Source organism: Oxyura jamaicensis, chromosome 2, assembly GCF_011077185.1.
Source record: "Oxyura jamaicensis isolate SHBP4307 breed ruddy duck chromosome 2, BPBGC_Ojam_1.0, whole genome shotgun sequence".
Lineage (NCBI taxonomy): Eukaryota > Metazoa > Chordata > Aves > Anseriformes > Anatidae > Oxyura > Oxyura jamaicensis.
The window spans coordinates 89758627-89768447 of NC_048894.1; positions in this window are offsets into that span (position 1 = coordinate 89758627).

Sequence of the window (9821 nt, forward strand, 5' to 3'; positions counted from 1 at the left end):
GCAGCATTTCTTCGGAGGCTCTGATAGCGATGTAAGGGAGGTAATTGGAGGAAAGGCAGCAATCAAAGGAAAGATTTGATTTCAGCTGCATGTAGTAAACATCTGAACACAAACATATAGACAGAGAACAAACACAGAGAAACTAATATCCAGATGACACCTGATTTAATCCAGTAGTTTGCTTTTCTGATTTTTTAGGGCCACTAATAAACCTGACAAAGCTAACGCCATTTCTGACTTAGCATTAATTCAAGAGAAACAGAAAAACAAAACAAAACAAAACAAAAAAGAGTTACAAGGCCTAGGACAAGGAAAGAATTAAGCCTGCAGGCCATCCCTTAGCCTTCACTCCAGGATGTACTCACCTCCAGATTCCTTATAAGCAATAAATTGTATGGCAGCAGCTGCAAATGTCAGGGCAGGGTGAAGAGGAACAAGGGCAGGGTGAAGGCATTGGAGCAAGAAGGTTCCCTGAGCCATTTAATGACAGGGACGACCTACAGAGTCTACCAGGAGACACACAGTTTTCCCTTGGTAAGGCAAATCAATTATAGCCAAGCTGCACACAATTTTAAAGCGAAGATCAGGGAACACGCATAGGACTTCAACACTGAAAAAAAAATAATAATAAAGAGTCTGTTAATCTATTAAATCTTTCATTGTTGCTGGACCCCAGAGGACCCGCCAAACTCCCTCACGTTTTGCTTCTCAGTGTCTGTGCAAAATATAGCAGATACATATAAATAGTGATGATATTTCAGAGCTCACCACTGACATCACACCGTCTTAACCTAAACTTTGCAAAATGAGGCTCCTGCCCCATATTCCTCAAGGTAAAACAGACCAAAATGTATCAACCCATTATCTTCTTGATAAAACATAGATGTACTTGGCCAAAATAACAACAAAATCCATCAAACTTGGTTTATGTTCTGGAGATAGAGGTCTGTGCTGGGTGAGTTGGCCATGCTTGCTCCCCAGCCTCGCTGATGGCTCTGCGGTGCCCAGCCACCGACCACAGCGGGCAGCTGGCTCCTCAAAGCAGCACACCTCACTTTGCCCAACGCATAAAAAGTTGCAGCTAAAACCTACAGCTGAGTCAACTATGCACACAGCATTGGTTAGCATAGGAACTTGGCAAAGTAAATGGTGAAAACATTATGCTTGATCCATTTGTGTGCATGCGTGTCCACTTAGACGTGTGTGAACAGCAACCAAACAAGGCTCCTGTTTAATCAGGGCAACAGATACAAGTGGACTAATAAGGGTTGCAACTAAACGTGTCAAATGCATTCAGTTAATAGAGCAATCTGCCAGTTTGGATATACTTCATTTTACAGGCTATTAATCTACACCCTTATAATAACCCTATTTGCAAACATACAATTCCCATCAATAAATATGTACAGTGATTCAATTTTCTTTTTCTGCATGGAAAAGATGGTCTCTGTGTTACTAATCCATCCGTAAAAATACTCACCATTCATATCATATAGACACTTTAAAAAAAAATAAATTTGTTATATGTATATACACACGCTATATATGCATATATATACTTAATACGCACACAGAAACAGCTTATACTAAGTGTCCTCCAGCCATTCACCATCACAACTACTCTTCAGGCTTTCCTGTGCACTAAATAACAGTTGTGTAAGTCACACAGGGGACACTTTTCCAAGCACCTTCTGCCCCATGCCGTTCTCAAACATCGGACACTAACAAGAGCTGATGACACGAACAGCTTGGGCTTCAGCCTGGGAAAAGTGAAGGAGCTGAATGTCCCTCTGGTGTGGGGTCCCTTTGGAACAGAAGTGTTTAAGCAGGGTTTCACCCCAAATGAAATGAGAACATCCTAGCAATAAGGTAAGGGCCTAACTTGGCCAAACAAATGACATTCTCTGGTGTACGTGGTGCATTTGACCACTGGCAGATGGCTTGGGAAAATAATATGATAGGAAGTCTCCACGACAAGAAGATGAGCAGAAAAACGTTGTGTTGAGTTTGTGACCGGTTTGGGGCTGATCTTGACCAGCCTCCCTGACACTGTCAGGGCCTGGAAAGCAATGAGGTGGCAGCAGGAGCATCCTAGAGAGGCTCCCAGGAGAGCTGTGCTTATCCCTTGGTAGCTCAATTCAATTTTTGGAGGCTGCACACAACCTCAAATAAAGCTTAGGCTCCAGTGCCACAATCAGGGCTGTCGGCTTCCAAAATCCTGCATCAGGAAGTTGTGCTGAGCTTAAAACAAGTCAAGCAAGCTACAGCGAGCTCCACAGGTCAAGACAATTTTACCATATGTAGTGGGGGAGGGAAGAATAAAATAAAATAAATAAATAAAAAAGTGCATGCAAAGGCTTACTTCATTTTTTTGGCAAATGCAGAGTGGACAGAAATGATCGTCTCAAGCCCTGCTAGCTAAGGGGAATTGACAGTCTGTCCGTAGCCTGCTGCAAAGAAATATGAAAAGCAAATAAGATTAACTTTCAGTTGGACACTGTTACACAATTACGAGTTGGATGCCAGAAACAACACTAGTAAGTGGGGGGAAAAAAGTTCCAAGCACTGAAAATTTATCAGGAAGCCCTGGGTTTATTGTCAGAAGTCTGTCCTGTAAAAGGAGAAAGGAAACTTGACACGGTGCTGAGTGAACCACCGTGAACATTAACAAAGCAGAAAATAGTTGTAACGGTGCTTAGGAAAACTGTACCTTATCTTTACTGGATTAAAGTAAGTATAGGAATACTTGCTCATCACTGCAAAAAGGAAGCCAAATGCAAAGTGTTTGAAGACAGAGGCCCCAAGTACCTGATCGAGTTACAAAACAACGGCTACAAAATTACATCTTACAAAGCTTTACCCTCCAAGTATTTCCCTACCAGGATGACCACTTGACTCGGTTAAAAATGTTGGAAAGCACAAGCAGTGACAATCGGCACCTCCGGAAAGAGCCAGAACACGCAAAAACCAAGGCAAGTTTCACGTAACAGGAACTGCATTAAATAACGAGGCAGCAACCGATAATGTGTGTCAGGCTAAACTGCGCTTGGTACAGCTAAATTTGGAGTGGATCTACAAAATAACTCTGGTTTCTGGTAAACAAAGCGTTTTCAGATGGACTGTGGTGGCTGTGATGTTGGAAGCTAATACGAGAGGAAACGAGGTTTTATGGATACGTGAGAGGTAGATAAAACCTCATGGAAGCCTCTCTGATTTTTGGCTCCGGGTCCTGCCTCTGGTTTCCAGAACTGGAGGTATCGGTGGCTTCTGACAGGGATCATCACATTAGCTTGCCACCCCAGAGGGGCAGTGAGAAGGATCACCATCCCCAGCTTATTTGAACACAGATGGTAAATTTAAATTCACTGTCGGGAGCTTGTGTGGTACCACAGCAACCTGCAAGGCTGGGTTTAGCTGGGAAGAGATGGGTGTGTTATGGGAACACTGTCCCTGGGAGCCTGGGCACCTGCTTCAGGGCTCTGAAATAACAGCGCTGCTTGCACTTCACCTCTGCATCATACAATGCTGTCTTCCCTGTAATAAAATATAGGAAATAGGGCAAGGGAGGAGAGAAGTGTCAGCAAGCGCATCCTGCCTGTTAGAAAAAGACAACTCCCTCACCAAATCCCTCATGCAAAACCATCGATAACCTGATGACAGCAGTGCCTGGCAGTGGGAGGCTCACAGGGAGCACACTGCTGGTATCAGCATAACACAAACAGATGAAGAAGCTAAGCGAAAGCACTGCTCATAAGCAGAGGAACAAAAATACAAGTTCATGTGGTAGCTGGTGGTAAGAGCCCTTCTGGGAAGTTAGCTACTCTGAGTGGCTTGCAACCAAATACCCCAAATATTCCCATAAGTCTTCTCTCTCTCTCTCTTTTTAAAATATTATACATCTAGTCTCGCTTTAAAAAAATCCAATAAGAACACAGCCATTACACTCTAGATTATTTCCATATGAAAGCTTAATTTCAAACAGATGATGATCGTTATGTGAAGCAAACAACGGTAAAAATCCTGAGTAATGGACTCTGAAATCTAATTATTTTAAACAACCTACTTAAATAACAGCTAGCCTACAAATCCACACATGTGCACTTAAGGAAGGGAAGGATGAAGGCTGAACACTCGCAGTCCTCGGTGTGGTGGTCATACTGCCCCAGCCAATGCACTGGGGGCGGGTGGCACGAGCATGTGCTCTGCTCCTCGCCTCTCCCGTGTGAACTTTGGCATCGTACAAACGCAGGTCAGGAACTTCTTGCAACAAAAGCCATACTGAACTTTAAAAGTCCGAGTCATGATCTGGAACAGCTTCCCGTCTCAGCTCCTTGGCACAAATGCACCACTGACAAATGATAGCATTTACAGCCATTTAGTCTTAGCTTACGACTTCGTAGCACTATTATTATTTCTGGGTTAGAAGTGGACCGTGCTATTTTATTCAGATCCTTCTCCCTCTCTCTCAACATACATTCAGCATTCTTGGTTCATCAGAAATAGCTGGAAACTTACTTGCCTTCAGCTCAGAGATATAAAAGGTCAAGCCAATTTTAGGCCAGTTCTTGATGTACAGAAGACCAACAATGAAATGATGCTTCTAATTCACTTATCCACGCAAGCAGAGAAGAGACTGCTGGACTGTTTGTGTCCACAGTGCAAATTGAACCTGGAACCAACTCTGCTCTTTAAATTAGGGCATTTGCCAGGCAAAATCTGCGAACTAGCTAAAAGTCAAGGCTGCCATCTTGAAAGTTTTAACCATTGTGTTCTCAATCAAAACACGGGGCCAGTTGCAGGCTGGTTTTGCGCAGCCAGATGCAAAGGTTGTGGTGTCACCTGGACAGCTGTTTGACACAAGCCTGAAAGATGTGCTTCCTCGTTGTTTGTATTCCTCTGCTTTTTGGGCAGGGAACGGAGCTGAGTTCTTTGGACGAGGCCGGTCCCATACTTACCCCGGCACTTTCAGGCAGCTATGACAACACTGACAGGACTGCTGGTAGTTGCGTGTAACCCAACAAGATCCTAAAATTTCAGATCACAGAACTTACAATGTTATTAGGCACAGGAAAGAGGCCATAACTTCTTGCATATGTTTTTATGGCCACCTCTGGCCTTGCATGGTTGTACTCACAGATGCACCTGGCTATAACGACAAAAAAGCAGGGGGTAAGCCAAAAATCTCTCCAACACAACCCCTTCCAACCTGTTCAAATCAATTGTAAAATAGTTTTCTCTGAGATTGGACTACTTGTTGCTATGCAGAAGGTTTCAGTGCCCAGGAGTTTTCAGAAAGGTTTTCATTACACAGTGAAAAACAGACTACGCATCTTGGGAGAAACCCACAGTACTGTTAGGAGATTGTTAGAGACAGGGGTTCAACTGGTCCACGCAGGCTGATTTTTGAGTTTGCTCTTGCCAGGTACTACTAGCTGGACAAAAACGATGTTGTTGGCCATCAGTGAGATCACTAGCACCCTTACTAGCACTAAACCAAAAGGGCACCTTTTTTTTTTTTTTTTTCCCCCCACCTGAAACTCTTTCAGGCACATCATACCTTGCCTGCACCCAACGCTGGCCTTGACCTACCGCCCCTTTGCTGCAAGCTGTCGCTTTGGGAAGCACCGTGTGCCACAGGCAGGCACAGTAGAACCTGTGGCACACCTGACTGTGGCACACCAAAAAGGAGCAGCCACGTGGCACGCACAGGACTCCTGTGGTGGATACACGATGCTTGTTGCTGCAGCAAGGAGGGAAGGTGGGGAGACCATGTCGGAGGTGCATGCCCAGCGTAGGTGAGGTTTAGAAATGCAATGGTGCTGTTGGTTCCTGGCTGGAAATCAGAAGGAGAGGGTGGGTGGCTGCTCCGATCTGCCGAGTGCAAACCACATGAAGCAACTGTCTGTAATGGCACAAACAGCGGGAGGCAGAATTGCCGGAGTAATTACAAGCGAGGAAAGCGCAGAGCAGTGGAAGAGCAGCAGGACACCACACCTGCTTACCTCCTGCTCTGCCCCAGGATTAATCCTCTGATGTAACCACAGAGCTACATTTTTGGCATTCAAGACAAGGGGGAAGAGAGGAGGGGGAAGAAAAGACATGTTGCAATGCCCACAGAATTGGGCTGGACCCAAAAAGGAAAAAGTGAGCTCTTTCAGTTGTCATCGTCTTCAAAATACTTTGCTGATTCTTTACAAAATGAAGTGTTATATATTCTTCTTTAAGGGTAAACATTTCTAAATACTCAGCCATAAGAGCATCTTTTTCTTCAATTTAAAAAGCTGCTTTATGTATTTTTTCTTCCCGTTAACTAGATATTCATGCTTACAGCTGCACAATCCTGACTAGCTAGAATTTCTGTCCAGATCAGTGGAGACGTTTAAGACTAAACAATGTATTAGGCTCTCTTCTTCCTGTACCTACAGAATGTTTTTCCTTTGACTGTTAAGCAAACCTACTAAGCCACTCTATGCATGAGGGGAAAAGGGATTTTATATTGGTGAACTCCATCAAGAGAAAGAAGAGCACTAGAGAAAGATGGCTTTGGGGACATTTTCCCTTCTGCCAATGAAAATTGACTACAAATAAGCAACAATGATGGCTATTCTGGAGCAAATCCCTTTAGGAAATAAATGAAATACCACAACTTTAGTTCTGGGGCTTGTGTGCTGTGACCCTAGCGGTACGCTCTCCCAGCATCAGTGTGCCCACCTCTATGAAGATATCCCACAAACACAAAACATGCCATGGGAGAGACAAGGAGTCAAGAGGAGCAAATCTTCAGTGGGATTTCTCTTCAGTGCACAGTGTTTCCTGCTTGTTTCCAGTTGTCATCTTGTTCTCTCAAGACAATCACCTGCCCCGGTGCCCGCAGGAGCACTCTGGAGCCCACATGCCTGGGTACGGCTCAGCAGCAGCCCAAAGAAAAAGTGTCCTGCGTGTGTGGCACCAATGCAGAGCTGGTCTTTTTCACTGGGCTGATTATTCCTCACAGGGGTGACAGGCTTTACTTGCCTGTATGCAGCATGTGAGCTCGGTAACCAGTTTCAGAGGAAGGGTTCAAAAGCAACAGTTTTAAGTTTAGATTAAACCTGTAAAGACATACCTTCTTCCAGTAGTGATTCACATACAATTTTTGTGGCTCCCCTACCTTAAAGAGAAAATAGTTTGTGTTTCCTAGGACTTGGCTATATCTATTATAAGTTATCTGAACCAATAGAAGGAATTCTAGGAAAGTGTAACTTGCCCCTGTGCTGACCCTAGGTATTTCCAATTTAGAGTAATAGCATATAGAACAAGAACTGGTTAAGAAGATATTCTGTCTTGGACTTTAAAAGAAAAAATCCTGCTTTCAGTAAGGAGAAAAAAATTAAAAATTAGTCTTTGAGAAATTCAGAGAAGCAACATATTCAATTGTTCATCGAGTTTTTCCGCCGCGCCCCCCCCCCCCCCCAGCTGTGACAAGTTTTTAAAACATGATCTGGTCACTAACAGGGATGGCTTTTTTTGGCTAGTCTTTTTTGATGTGCCAGCAAGGAACAAGTCTGTTCTAAGTCACGTTTACCCTATTAGCTTTCGATCCAAACCCCATCAGGTAGAACATGAGCTCCTATTCCTTCTCTCCTTGATTATATACAGCTGTCTTAAATCCATTTTAGCTAGTTAACATTCCTAGTCCAGGCACATCCTAAAAGAAACTGAGCAGAAATTTACAATCATCAAGCTACATCACAGGATGCAGGAACAATCACTTCATTAGCCTTTTGCAACAGCTTCATTTTCAATAAGCTTCATGCTCTGAATAATCAAAATGTTCAGAAGCCAAGGCTTACTTCATCAGTCTAAAAAAAAAAAAATAAAATCATACACAAGTTTGCATTAAAGTGAGATTACCTCTAACTGGAGTTCCCCAAGTGGCATAGCCTATGTGTAGATTTACATCTTGTTTGTACATACACCACAGTTCTTTATTTCTAGTATCCATAGTGGGGAAAATAACATTTTCACTTTGTATTTGGGGTGCAGATGTGACTAGAATCATAGAATCACAGAATATCCTGAAATGGTAAGGAGCCACAAGGATCATCGAGCCCAACTCCTGGTTTCACACAGAACCACCTCAGACCAGACCCTATGTCTGAGAGCATTGTCCAAAAGCTTCTTGAACTCCCTCAGGCTCGGTGCCATGACCGCTGCCCTGGGGAGCCTGTCCCAGTGCCTGACCACCCTCTGGGTGCAGAACCTTTCCCTAACCCCCAGCCTGACCCTCCCCTGTCCCAGCTCCACGCCATCCCCTCGGGTCCTGTCGCTGTCCCCAGAGAGCAGAGCTCAGCCCCTGCCCCTCCGCTCCCCTCCTGAGGGAGCTGCAGGCCGCCATGAGGCCTCCCCTCAGCCTGCTCGGGGCTGAACAAACCAAGGGACCTTGGCTGCTCCTCATATGTTTTGTCCTCTAGGCCCTTCACCATCTTTGTAGCACCATCTAAGATCCCTCTGAGCCACTTGGCTGATAATCACAAGATGTAAGGACTCTTATGGAAAGGGAAGGACACAAGGAACATGAGCACACACATCGGGAGTAATTCCAGTTCTGGGTTTCTAACTGCTCTGCTATCAAAAGAAAGATGTATGGAATCATCCAGAGACTGTGTTAAGACAAACTGCTTCACACCAATAAATTACTTGACGGAGGGTTTCTTCTCACAAAAAGTAACTTCACAAATTCCTTACCAGTGCTATATTAGCCCTAGATGCTCACATCATCTGCATGGGAAGTGGCAGGAAGGCCTCCACTGTAGTGAAAACCCTGCAGGGGAGGGGGATATGTCTCACTCTCAAAACAACCAGAAGTGTGTACACCAAGGTGATCGTTCCCTTAGCCTTTTCAATTGATATTTCTACCTTGGGTGGGCCTGTTTAAAGAATCTTATACCATTAACAAAACTGCCTGTGGTAACACTGAAGCACAACTTTCAAGGTGAGCAGTTTAATGAAAAACCCAGGCACACTTATCTCACAAATTACTCAAATTATTACAGGAAGAAATTTAAGCTGTGTTTTTAACTTCTCTACCTTTCTGGCAGAATTTGTCATTCTTACTAGCATCTTCATCACAAGTCACATTAAGGAATGGGTAGGATTCATCTAATTTCCTTATGAAGCCGTAGTACTATGGAATGTGAACACAGCAAAGGATAGTGAAACAAAGCAAGCAAATGAACCCTCATATAGCACTGATGTCCGTGAAATTGAAGGACAAAGCAGTTCCTACAGCTTTAACAAGCAACAGTAAGGACTGTAGCAGCAACAGTCTGAAAATCATATATAGATGCACACTATCATCCTTTTTTTCCCCATTGAGGAGAACATCCTGCAAGGGGAAGAGATGTATGCTGCTAGGGAAGGGAAGGGAAGCTGTACATCACTCTTTCTGGTCCTACAACCAGGATCTCATCTAATGAACCTCTTATAAAATTTCCCACACATCACTGGCAGTATTAAAACTAATGTGTCTTGTTGATGTCCAACTCAAACAATTAACAAGCAGACCCAAATGCCCCTAATTCTGGAAGAAAGCCCATTCTTCTTACACAATATATGGGAACTCGAACCAAATCAGCCCACACACCAGGATATTCAGAGCATGCAGTAAGTGAACCACAAACAAATTTGAGGCTCCGTGCGTGAGTATCATTGGTCAATCGCTTCTGCACACAGAGCATTTTGCTGTCTTTTGGATATTATACCAGCTGGGTAGATAGCAGTCAGCTGCATGTAACATCCCAGCAGATACTGATGAAGAACTGTGCAAAAGCCATCACCTG